This window comes from Ambystoma mexicanum, chromosome 4q (assembly GCF_040938575.1).
Source record: "Ambystoma mexicanum isolate Mex_15411 chromosome 4q, UKY_AmexF1_1, whole genome shotgun sequence".
NCBI lineage: Eukaryota > Metazoa > Chordata > Amphibia > Caudata > Ambystomatidae > Ambystoma > Ambystoma mexicanum.
In genome coordinates, this window is record NC_090928.1 from 1,150,966,206 (window position 1) to 1,150,980,250 (window position 14,045).

A 14,045-nucleotide genomic window follows, 5' to 3' on the forward strand; every position below is an offset into this window, starting at 1 on the left:
GATGTATGGGTGGATGCCTGGGTGTGCCTGTGTGAATGTATAGTGAAAGGGTGCACACTTAAATGTATATGTGGCTACCTGTGGGAATGTATAGTGAAAGGGGGCACATTTAAATGTATTGGTGGCTGGGTGTACATGTGTGAGTGTATGATGAAAGGTTGCATGCTTAAACGTATGGGTGGCTGCCTGGGTTTGTGTGCCTGTATGGTGAAAGGGTGCACACTTACATGCATAGGTGGCTACCTGGTTGTGCCTGTATGGTGAACGGGTGCACACTTAAATGTTTGGGTGGCTGCCTGGGTGTGCCTGTATGGTGAAAGGGTGCACACTTAAATGTTTGGGTGGCTGCCTGGGTGTGCCTGTATGGTGAAGGGTGCACACGTAAATGTATGGGTGGCTGCCTGGGTGTGACTGCATGGTGAAAGGATGCACACTTAAATGTATGGGTGGCTGCCTAGGTGTGCCTGTATGGTGAAAGGGTACACACTTAAATGTATGGGTGGCTGCCTGGGTTTGTGTGCCTGTATGGTGAAAGGGTGCACACTTACATGCATCGGAGGCTACCTGCTTGTGCCTGTATGGTGAAAGGGTGAACACTTAAATGTTTGGGTGGCTGCCTGGGTGAAAGGGTGAACACTTACATGTATGTGTAGCTGCCTGGGTGTGCCTGTATGGTAAAGTGTGAACACTTAAATGTATGGGTGGATGCCTTGGTGTGCCTGTATGGTGAAGGGTGCACACATAAATGTATGGGTGGCTGCCTGGGTGTGTCTGCATGGTGAAAGGATGCACACTTAAATGTATGGGTGGCTGTGTGTGTGTGTGTGTTGTGTTTATGTATGGTGAATGGTGTGTGTGCTTGTGGTCAGGATCGCAGCAAAACCTACATTTCAAGGTGTGGGGGGCTAACCATTGAAATGTTGGTAGAGGCGTTAACTTCACTGGCAGTGGAGGAGGGGCAAATATATTTATGTGGGAGCATCTAACTTCATTACGCATTCTAATGAGACTATTGGAGCTTCAATGTTACAGACAGTTAACTCTCTCCTTTAAGTCTGAAATCACCCACTTATGGACTGCTGTGAGAATGAGCAGTCTCCTGTCCCCTCATTGAATTCCCCTTCAAATCACTCTCCTGGTATGCAAGTACTAAATCCATATCACGATTTCAATTTGCTTAAACAATAAAGCATTTGGTATCAGGTAATATTATCGGCATCAAAAATATCGCCGTACATATGGTCGTCGGGAACAGCCATAGGCGATATTTCTGGTGGGGATAATTTATGGGGTAAATGGATGGGGGGGTTGCGGGGGTGTCCCCCGCTCCCTTTTAAAATATGTGTGGGTTACTGGGGTGTCCCCCGCAGGTTCCATGGGGTAATATCTCTGCAAAAATATATTTTTATCACATGGAACAAAGCATTTGAATGCAGGTACTAACAGTGTACTGCTTTAGTAATTGCTGGGCCTTTTTGAACAGCAAAACCCAAGCACAGTTTAACATCTCTGTCCTGTTCTGGCTAGCAACGGCTCTGTTGGTCAGCCAGGACGAGTCAACATAGCCCAACATTTCGGGGGCATGGGGAGGGCTGAAGCCCAGTCAGCTCAATGGTGTTGTGCACTGCTTGTGTTTAATGCCTTGATTAATTTTTAGTAATGTTCATTACTCCTAGCCCTATTCTTCCTCGTCCCATTACTTGTGTATGAGGCACTTTACTCTTACACAAGTACTGGGATGAGGTAGAATGACATGGAGGTAATGCCTGTCTTAGTTACCTGTCATCTTCATTGCTCCTAATCCTACTCTTCCTCATCCCAGTACATACCTATCAGGCAAGGTGCCTCATGCATAAGCACTGGAACAAGGAAGAGGGCTGGGGAGATCATTCTTGGCTGAGGAGCTCATTTTGGGGGTTGGGGATTGTGGCGGGGGTGGGAGGGAGAGGGGATGTGTGGGGATGGGTGTGGGTGATGATTGTGCGATCTATCCTAATGGTCATCAATGTCCAAGCTAAGCAGGCATGAAATTTGGTATTATTGGCTAGAAAGGCATTTTAGTATCGCCATTCTAGTCATTTCTTAGTTTGGCTTGACTTTTTTTAACTGGGCTTCTCTGATGAAGCAGTCCTGTAAGTGAAATTATATGGCTAGACTGGCATTTGGGTGCTGCCAGTCTAGCCGTTTCTTACCGTGGCATTGGATATTTTTCCGGGCATTTGTGATAAAATAACCATGATGAGTGTTATTGCTTCAACTGGTATTTTGGTGTGTCTAAATGTGGCCTGCATGTGTTACTGTAATATGTTATTACGTGTCTAGACTGGTCTACATTGTGCAGCCAGTTGGACATATTTTCATTGAAGCAGAGCATTTTTAATAGCAAAGTTTTCAATTAATTAAAGCATTAATGTTCCTGTGCACTGTTGGTGACTTGCATGTATTTTTGGATTGGTCTTACCCTACAAAACGATTGCAAATGCTCTGGCATTTTAACCTAATGTTCTCAGAAAGTGTGCTGTATAATGCATTAAAACACATATTTATATCTTTCTCCTAGTGCAGGGTGCGGTGTACCCCTGCAGCAGGACGTTGATGCGTATTGCACATGTGTGGTAATCTAGGCCGGCCCAGACTGTGGTGCGACTCGTGATTTGTTCCCGAGCTGTAGGTAGGGCCAGGGCCGGTCTTTGCGTCAGGCAGCCCAGGCGGCTGCCTGACATCAGTCAGCCTCTAGGGGGCGCTGCACCAGCAGTCCACAGTGCCAGTGCTAGATTACATGTGTAACACATTCGTTTCCTAACATCATAAAAATTAATGTGCCTGTTCATTTTTATAATGTTAGGAAACAAACGTGTTACACGTGTATTGTACCACTGACAATGCTGCAGGCTGTGACCTCGGCCAGGGCAGTTTCTAGTCCATTTGGTGCCCAGGACGAAACACTAGGAATGCACCCCCCCGCACTCCATCCCATGCGCCACTCCCACTGCACCCCACGCTCCACTCCCGCCGCACCCTGCGCACAACTCCCACCGCACCCTGCGCACCACTCCCACTGCACCCTGCGCACCATTCCCAAACTACACCGTTAAGGTACTCCTACTCAAAGTCATACAGTCCATCACACTAGGAATGAATTGTCATTTGCAATGGTGCGCCACTTTTTCACTGGTGCCCAAGACAATTTTATGCCCCAGTCCCACTTAGGCTGCAGATAATGAGGACTGGGCACACCAAGAGACCATGAATATGGCACAGGATGCAGTATATACAACCAACAAAGAACACAAGATGCTGAAGAGGGTTTGGAGGCGACCAAAGCCAAAAGGGCAATGACAAGGAGACACCTGAACCCAATAAACAATTACTTTAAGATTTTTTTACTGGGAATCAAGTGTCTGCTTTGATACAGTAAAGTCTTGACTGTTGTAAGGATACATGGACCAGGATTATTAATTTATTCATGCAATGTTTGTCCGATACCTGCATATTTATTTATTTATGCAATGTGTGTCGGATACAGGTATCTGACAAACATTGCATAAATAAATAAATTATCAGTCTCCATGTACCCGACAAACATTGCATAAATAATTAAATAAACCAGTTCGTGGCTTAAAGAATACTACTCAGCAACACTGGTCAAAACTATTATCTGCATAGTGAAGTAACTCATCACCAGTGCCAAGGAAATGGTTTAATGTGTAATTGATATATAGTTTGGAAAAGAAGCGGCATGAAATAAATAGCACTGCTTTAAACTATTATTTTGCCCATTTTCTGGGCTTGCAGGGACTCACCATGGGCCTAAACGGGTCTCCGTTTGTACCGTGTCGGGGCCCACGGAGCGTCCCTGCAAGGCACGCCCACAGCCCACTGCACCACCCCTCCCATCTCAATGCCAGCACAAAACCATTTAGTGACTAATGGGCCACCATTAGCAGTTTCCTGTCGGCATTGTGATGGAAGGGGCTGGTCTTAGCTGCAGGGAGACCTAAAGGCTTTTTATCGGTGTGCTTATGCCCCTCACCCCAAGTGGCGTGAAAGTGGTCAGAGGGAGCCTCTAACTTCTGTAATGTCACGTAGTACTTTTGTACTACGTGACATTACAGTGGGAAGGAGCAGCACCAGCACCTGACCTGCGGAACTTTCCCCACGTCAATGCGCCGCCCCACAAACTGGGGAATTCCATCCCCTCCATAGGCTTCAGGGACTGGGGCAATTGGGCCCACCAGGGCTATTGCGCCCTGGGCAGTTACCCGCCTCGCCCGGGCCAAGAAACGGTCCTGGCCTCGGCCCTCAGGCAGGGCAGGGCAATTGGCAAATTAATTTGCAACATTTTTTGCTTTATTACCTTCCCTCGCCCCGGATGCTCCAGTTTCCCCACCCTTGCAGCCACGGACTGGAACGCCCTGCCACCTCACCTCAGACTCATCGAGTCCCACCTTGCCTTTCGTAAGGCTATCAAAACCAGACTCTTTGTGTGACTTTAACCTGTTTCTGCCTTTATGCCTGCTAACTTGTAACTAAGAGCCTCGGATTGTAATCTTAAAGCTGTGTTTCCTCTGTAACAGCGCCTCGATGCCTCATGGGCTGCAAGTGCGCTTAACAAATGCAAATAAATAAATAAATGGTGCCAGCCAGGCCCGTGGGCGCGCGTGCGGTGTGCCCTCCTCCAGGCAATGGGTCTGCATTGACACTGAAGTGTGGATTGATTGGGGCAAGCTGGGGCCCCCGCCATTACAGAAAAGAGGAGCGATTGGGTCACTAAATCCTGATGTTGTTCCCATCACAAGCACACACTGCCAAGCAGCAGCAGAATCAGCAAATACAAACAGTTTCCGCGTCCTGCCCTTGCTGATTGGGCAGTGTTTAAGGAAATCCGGCAGTAACTATAGCCTGCCGAGGCAAGCACACTTCTTTCCTCACGCTCCCATCCTCGCAGGTGAGGCCTATTGCTGCATAGGTGTTTTATTTATTTTAAAATTGTATTGCAGAGATGACTGGGCCAACCAATAACGCCTCTGGAGGCCACAAAGCTAGACAGTTTTTTCAAGGCTCAAGTAGTCATGAAAAAGGAAGCGAGCACTGGTGGTGGACTCTCCTCAGGAGATCATAAGGCCGGTTCTCAGAAGACCTGGGCAGAGTGTCACCGTCAGCAGATCTTAGACAGTTGCAAGTTCCAGCAGGGTTGGATTGGTCCATCTGTCAGCCCTTTGGCCCATGGCCAGGACAAAATCACTTTGAGGGCGAGGCCCTGAGGGCCAGTACCACGCGTGGGCCGGTTTTGAGGTTACTACGCCCCCCTAGTTTCCGCTGCCGAGCATATTGTTCGTCATTCCCTCTTTCCTGGGCATACCCCGGCCATTACGGAAAAGAGGAGCGAGTGGGTCATGTTAGGGAGAATTCTCATAAATGGCTGATTTCCCTTACCTAATGAGTCCCTCAGCAGCTTTGCTGGATTTCTAGGGTTTATTTTTTTCACCTGGTAGGAGTGTGAGCCATTTTCCCACTCTTACATGTGTTTTGCTGAGTTTATTTCTACTTTTTGTGTGATCTTGTGCAATGGAGCCTCACCTACTCCATGGCCTCATATTTTTCATGTGTGTTACACAGCACCTTCAGTGCAGTGACACAAGGGTTGTCTTTGAGACTTCCCCCTGGCTCCATTTTCTGGGGCTGACTTCTGTCCCCCAGAAAAGGTAAAGTTGCCATTAACTTTATGTAGTCACTTTAAAACACAGACCCAGTACACCCCATCTTACATGGAGGATTGGAAATGGTTAACTCCGTTTTTGCCGGTGTCTCTTGGAGCATTGTTTCTCTCCCTTTTCATCAAGACTTGGCTGGTGGCAGTGGTATCTACCCAATTTGTTATACCACGGTTATCTTAAATAACCATGGTATTGTTTTAGGCTACCTTGATAGTCTCTAACATAAACCCACTTGACCAAATATGTTTTACTTCGGCTCCGACTGGGTTTAGTCACCATTTCTTTTTGAAAATGTCTTTCTCGTGTTTTACTCTGCGTGCCAAACCAGGGTTGGTCCCTTTGTTCGCCGTCTTTTCACGGGCTTCTGCACAGAAGCCCTCCATAAGGCACCTGAAAGTCTGGGTAGGCAGGATGTCAGGGAGTGGTTTAAGGACCCCTGCCATGGGTTCCCTTGGTACCCCAAGTCACACTCCTGTTTGATTGGCTGGGTGACTGCCCTTGCCAGGACAGCCAACCTGTTGTGTGATTGACAGCCAGGCTGAGTGAAAGGGGGAAAACTGCATAAAAAGCAGGTCTCTGGCACTGGAAAGGCAGAGGCGCCACTGGAACGAAAGAACCAAGGAGTAGCTGATGGAAGAGGACCCCTACCACAACTGAACTGCCCGGTGAAGCCCTGCTGCAGGTCCAAATCTTCAGAATCCGACGACAGAGAAGATCCTTCAGGAAACTTCTTCCCTTGAGCTGGTGGGACCAACCAGTTTGCCCAAACTGCAAGACAGGCCCCCTCCTCTGGTCGAATTCGCTGTACAGAGCTACAGTGGGCCGGATAGCCAGGAAGGTCGGACCCTGCTTGGGTTTTAAGGAGCGCACCTTTTATTTGTTGCTTTGCTCTGCTGTTGGTTTCTTCACTGGATAGCGCAGGACCCTCCAGTCTTCCTACTTCTAGTCACTCCGACAGTCGCTTCAGGAACCGTGAGCCTGCAGGAACTACCAGGAACGTCCCCCTCAGCTACAGCTTCTTCTCCGTTTCAAGGTACTGTGCAAATCCGGTTGTTCGTTTTGCTCAATCGCGGTGAAAGTGTTGAAACTCTTTCTCCAACCGGAGGGCTTGTCCTTCTCTTCTCTTTGAACTAACTTTTCTACCAACCAACCTCGTCCGGAATCCGTGGCACGAAATTTACTGCGAACTATCCTGAACCGTGTGATCTTGAGCAAAAGACTTTTGACCTAGTGACTTTGGCCCTAAGCCTTTTTATCTGATTCTATCCCTGTAGTTCCTCTTGTTCAATTGCCCTGAGTACTTACCTGTTGGTGTGGTTCAATTTCTGTTAACTTTGTCTTTCCCTCCCTTCTAAAGTTGCTGGAGTGCCATTTTGCTCCCACTTCATATTGTGAGCTTAACTTGTCTGGAACTTATTGGGAGTTGTGTGGTGTATTAAGAGTGTGATGTTTAGACTGCTCATAATAGTGAAATGTTATACAACTGAAGAGTAAAATAAATGTATATTCTTTTACTTGAAAACCTTGAGTCAGTGTTTGCTTGAATCATAGTAATTGCTGTCCTTTGTGTAACTATTTGATACTGCTCACTTACTCTTGAGATAAGTCTGGCTGCTCAGCCATTGCTACCACTTTAACTGTGTAGTACAGGCTTGTACCAAAGGTGAATTTGTACTGTCACTTGTAGTCTTAATTGTGTGTGGTGTTCCCAAAGGGTACTGCATATAATTCTGCCTAACAGGTCATTAAATCCTGAAGTTGTTCCCATCACAAGCTCACACTGCCAAGCAGCAGCGGAATAAGCAAATACAAACAGTTGCTGCATCCTGCCCTTGCTGATTGGCCTTGTTTCAGGACACCCGGCACTAACTACATCCTGCCAAGGCAAGCACACTTCTTTCCTCCTGCTCCCGTCCTCGCAGGTGAGGCCTATTGCTGCATAGGTGTTTTATTTATTTTAAAATGATATTGTGGAGATGACTGAGCCATCTTTAGGCCACTAAGCTAGACACTTTTGTCATGGCTCCAGTAGTCATGAAAAAGGAAGCGAGCACTGGTGGTGGACTCTCCTCAGGAGATCAAAAGGCCGGTTCTCCGAAGACCTTGGCAGAGTGTCACCGTCAGCAGATCTTAGACAGTTGCAAGTTCCAGCAGGGTTGGATTGGTCCGTCCGTTGGCCATTCGGCCCGTGGCCTGGCCAAAATCACTTTGAGGGCGAGGCCCTGGGGGCCGCTACCACGCTTGGGCCAGTTTGGGGGTTGCTACACCCCCCTAGTTCCCGCTCCCGAGCATATTGTTTGTCATTCCCTCTTTCTTGGGCATGCACTGCTGACTTTATTTTAGTGCAAAACTTTAATACAAATCACTGTTCGCTCAGACTTGTCTTATACTCTTCTTTGTCGTTGTGCTTCTTTTGTTTGGAATAACAAACACTCTAGTCTAACGAGATAAACAAACACCTACACAAACGCGCCTTGTGATTGATGGTGTGAAGGATGGATGCAGGCGCTGGACCAAAAGCTGAGCGAAGTCTGCACAGCAGCTGGCCTGGGAAAACTACTCAACAACTACAGTAGAAACCGTCTCCGTGGACGGTTGGCCCGACTTCCGTATAATGCAAATAACCAGACTTGCAGGATGCATGCTTCACTTTCTTTGTTCCATTGGGGGCGACATGCTGTAGCATCAAGTCATGGCCTTTAAAATACAGAGCACGTTGCAGCTTCCGATCTCCTTTAACACAAATGCTGGGAAATGGCCATGACTAGCTAACGCCACATTAATCAAAGCCAGGTATTTAAAGTATGGTTCAAGTGTTGGGGAATCACCTGCTCACACTTTCTGTCGTTCGACCAACCAGTGCGCAAAAGATCTTTCTGAGCGTGGGGCTCTTGATGCCACCCATTTCTGCATTTGATACACCAGCAGCTACGCACACCCTGAGGAGGCAGCTCATTTCTCTCCCAAGCTCGGGACAGTGTTCTTTACCATAATGGAGAATGTGAAAAAGCGCAAGGCTGCAAGGCTGGGGGGTGAGGGTGGAGGGCAAAGCGCACTATGCTTGGGGTACACTGGAGATGCTTCCCCAGATACCAGCAGTACTCCAAGTCTCTTGAAACAAAATTTGTCAATACATTCAAGCAGCAAGCAACTAGTAACTTGCAAAAAGGAAACTTAACGAGTCCCAAGAAAAGGTTGCATTCCACCCTTTAAGAATTTGATTGTTTTTGTTTTTATGTTGGGATGGTAGACATCGTTTTTCTTTGTGATCTTACAGTTTCATGGTGCTGTCGGGAGCTAAAATGAGTGATCACGAAGGAAACATTTAAGAATTTTGAGAGTTCACGAGCATGAGCGAAACAAACCCCAATACTCAAACTGCCATTTCTCTGCCGCGGTAATGAACTGCAGTGTGTTTCAATGTAAAGTCCACTTTGTAATGTCATATTTTTTTTAATGCCACCTCTCCAACATTACATTACATTGGGAGCTATGTTGAATTGTACATGCATGTCAACTCTCTGCATATGTTTAAAGTACACTTTACCACTCACATGGAGTAGTGATATTGTTTACGTGTGTCCCTCCTAAATATATTTAACTTCCTGTGAAATATTTGGTGCAATACCTATTGCATAAATGCATGTATTTTAATGCTGAGATAGACGGGCTTATATAGCTATCGGTGGGTATGGTGCTGGTGTTTGTTCTTGGAGGTTCGAGTAATTTTCAAGACCAGTTCATCACCTTTTAAGAGTGGCTAAATGTTTGAGGTCATACGAATGACATTAGTGTAGATCTGAAATTGTCGATTCTCTGACCTGAGTCACAGCAGCAAACTGGTCATTGTTACTAAAAATAAAGAGCAAAAGCAGACTAACATAACCAGGCTTGTTCGGGTTTGACCCTCTTATTGCTGTTTTCTGAGGTTCATGAAATTCCGCAGATGCCAGCATTGACAATTTTGTTAACTCATAGTCCCCACTCCCTCTGCTCAGCCCATGACACATGCATGAGATCTTAGGTCAGGGGAGAGGTGGATGCCAACGATGCTTCCCGCCTGGGGTGCAATCTGTTGTAAAAATGGCCCTGGGTAGGGCGGCCCCCTCAGCATGGCTCGCAGGGGGGCCCCCAAACTTTGTGCTACGTCCCTGGTGAGCTCTCCTGTATTTCAAGAAGTATTTTAGCTATTCGGACAAACAACGCAGGTGTCCATGAATCTACTGCACATGATTTCCACGTTTACTGTGTTCTTTTTCTGCTTGTTTCAGGGCGAAACACCATCTTCCATCGAAAAACGAATAAGAGTAAAAATAGCAGAGTGCACATGGAACTCGTACAAATGAACGTGCCACGGGCCAACGTGCCTGCAAATCGGCCAATTTAATTGGCTGTATTTAGAGCCTTTCAGTACAATGGGCAGCTGATGCATTATACAGCAGGTGCCACCTCGCAAGCTGCATTATTCCTGGTCAAAGACCGTGTAAATCCTGGAGGGGTAAGCGGAAGCCTTTCCAAACAGGGTTTTGTGAATTCAAATAAAATGGATGCTTGGAAAATGATGTTGTTTGGAGGCTTTTTACATTCCACTTGCTGCTTTTGATTTAAATAAAAGCCGTTTCACAGAAAATAGGACACGGGTACCTCATGGTAGCCATGGCAATGCCAGGGCGATGTACTATGATAATTGGTTGAACTGGACAATAAAGTCGAACCTACGGGCCCTTTGAAAAAAGAGTGTTGATAAATGAAATACAATTTGGTTTCTTAGAAATCATTTCAATTATTGCCTAACAATAGAGAAGAAGGGGTAGACACACTGCACACATTGCAGTGACAGCTGTGTTGAAATGTGCGACAGACAGACTCACTAAATAAAAGATGGCGGCGCTGAGCTGCCATTTCCTTGTTTGTTGCTGTCAAAGCCTGGACCAGCTTTTCTGGAAAATTCCCTGCTGGAGGGAAACGGACACTTGACAAATATGTTGTGACAAGTGTATGCGCGCTTTATGGCTCCGGTGTCAAATCTGCTCAATTTACCAGTGAGGGGAACCTTTCACTATCTCTCAGAGTGCTGCAGGGTCACTCGGGGTTAAGCGAATCTACACTTTGCCTTTCTTTGCCTTTCGCAGGACCTTTTTGATTTGAAATGGCCATTTTCAAGACCTGCTCAGAGTGAACGCTTCATGTGCTAGGAACAGGTTGTGCAACATCGATTCTTCCACAGGCATGCATGCAGGACCCTAGCAAATAAGAAACCCACTTTAGGGATTTGCTTTGGATTAATACTGGCGTTCTTTCAAGGTTTGTGTTTTTGAGGGACTTTATTTTGTCTTAAATTGGAAGATTTATTTAGGATTTTTAAGAACTTTTTTTGGCAGTTAAAATAATCATATCATGTTAATTGCCAGCGACCGATTGATTAATTGGTATACTGTCCTTTCATCATGGGATGAAAGGACGCTGTGTTTTTAACTGTTGTCATTTCAACGTGAAAACTCATTGAATTTTGTAGGGGGGTTAAAAAATATATAGATGGGGGTGGGTGTTTGGGAATAGTTAAATAATTAAAGGGACAGGGCTTGGGGGGAACCCCCCAAAATAAAAATAAAATAAAAAATATCAACAGAGAAAAACCCATCGTTGTTTCACCCGGCGTTGAAATGACATGGAACCAATTAATTTATAATTATAAATGCTGGGGGGAAAATGTCAACCTAAGTCCAATATATTTTTGGATTTTGCTGTTGGGGAAACAATTATCCATTCAAAGTGCACATTTTTTTGGGATTTCATTTAAATTTGACTTTGTGAAAAAAAAAAGGTTCAGCAATCTTCTGGCAATTTAATTGGCAAGCCATCTGAATCGTCTGTGCCCATTTAAAAATCGAAAGATGAATACTAATCTCATATGCACTTCCTTGATGTTAAATGAAATGTCATGTTTGGGCTTTGCTCTTGTTCTAATTAGGTCATGCTATGATGTCATGTTTTGCTTGGCACGTATGTTATTTTAGGCAGATACCCACTTTTTGAGTGCATTTTATGCTATGTTTCACTGTGCTACAGTATGCACTATTACTTTGCTAGGCCATTTTAAGTTATGCTATGACATGCTATGTTATGGGTTTGTGTCTATGGAAGGGACTACTAGTTGTGGTTTGTTATGGAGTCAGAATTGTATACCAATGTGGAATGCATTCTTGTTGCAGGATCCACAGCTGTAACCAGAGGCACTGGGATCATTTTAACTCACACACATAATTAACGCCCGGCTCAGTTTTACTGTTAAAGACGTCACACACGTGCATTCTCCATGACCTGAACACAGAGGAGCACACCGGCCATACCAATACTGCACAAGAAATTATTCATAGTGCTAATGTTAAATGTGCCTAGTCTTCTCTTCTAATGCAATTGTCTCCAATGTATTGCTCAGTAATGTAATACAATGTTGGAGTAGGATCCTCCGGAATCTCTGATCTCCTTCTGCTCAGCCCTTTGAGGACATTTGATTGACAGTTGACCCCTTTACAAATGCCACATAACCACGAAACCCCAACACAACCAGATCCACATCAAACCTTCATCCCAACCAGGCTGAGTGATTGGGTGCTCGGTGAGTTTAAATGGCAATGGGGTGCTGGATTTTAGTGCTGGGATGTGATTGGCTGGTTGGGTTCTAGGCTAAAGGATGGCGGTGCTGTGGTAAGGGTGGATGATGATGTTATGTGGTGGTGCTGTAGAGGTAGAGAGATTGTGTTTGTGGTAATGGAGTGCTAGGTTGACGTTGGGTGGTGAAGGTGCAGGTTTGAGAGAATGATGGGTTTCTGGTTATTCAGGTGAAGTGCAGGGATGAGGTTGAGTGGCGGCTCCACAGAGGTAAGGTTGGGGGGTTTGGGTGCTGGTTTGTGGTTGTACGCTGGTTTACGATTGTGTGGTGGATTCAGGTGGTGCAATGGCATAGCTCTCAGCTATTCATCTCACCAGGGCGGGTGAAAATAGACACATTTTGGCAGAAGAGTGCTGAATGAAGTGTATGGCCGGGTAAGGTGCCTGGCGAGAGAGATATCGCATTACATGGTGTGTGGAGTTGGGCATTGGAACTGCTGGGGTGGTACGGTGACCAGACGGCTTGGAATTGGGCCTTATGGTGCCTGAGAGTTTTTTCCTTTTCATCAAAAACCACATCCCGTTTCCAGAAAAGGGAGCATGACCACTAGCACATTACCGGGTTGTCTGCAACAATAGATTACATCTTGACAAACTACAAAGATTAAACATAACATATATAAACCATATGAACATCAGAAACGTTTAACAATTCTACACAATCACTTACGGCAGAGCTCTGTGCCAGGCGAGGGGCTCAAACCAGATGAGCATCTTTGTTATTTAACAATCCTTATCCTCAGTGAGCAGGCTGTCAGAACCCTCCAGGACGCATTCTGATCTGGGCTACTACTCTCCAAGATTGTCTTGGATCATTGGCACTGCTGGCAAGTCTATGGAACTCTACAAGTGAGCTCAGTATTCCCAGCTGATGATCCTTGATCCTGGAAAAGACCCGGGGCTAAGCTGATGTTGGAACTGTTGGGACTGGGGGCTAGCTAGTCTTTTGGCTGTAGCTCCTGAGATTCTATCCGGGGCTCTAACCAAAAGATCAGGGGCTATAGCCCCCTTAGCCCCCCCCTAGCAACGCCCCTGGTGAAATGTCAAGGTAATCAACAAGACACATACTCCAGAAAAGTAGTGCTTACCTACTGTAATCCTCCCCCATCACTAGCATGCTACGTTGTCAATGGTGCACAGTATCAACTGACACGCTTTATCACATCTCACACATCCAGAAAGCCTGCACCATGCACTACACAACTGGCATAGCCCACCATCCACAACCACGCACATCATAGCCACAGAACTATCATTCTGAGCAGTTTGGGATAGGTTGTTCTGCAAATGTATGTTCATCTGCTTGCAGTTTAAAGTTAATGCTCACTTGCAGAACGTATGTTTAAAATGTTTCCAGGATTGTGGAAGTTGGGACAGCAACTGGCCAAAGTGCTACAAGGTAACGCCAATGGCAGGTGAGTGCTATACAAATGGGGGACAACTTAATACAGCACTTATTTCGAAAAGCAAAGTATTTTACCCTCAACTGGTTGGCAGGAAAAATACTGAAGTTTTGGTTTAATGACACCCCTAGCTCAGCTACTCATTATAATAATGTATCTATATTGAGCTTTCCCCAAAGCAATGTAGATACAACATTTACAGAAAGTAATTATCTTCCAACTGAAGTTAGAACTCATTTATCAGCATTGAAAG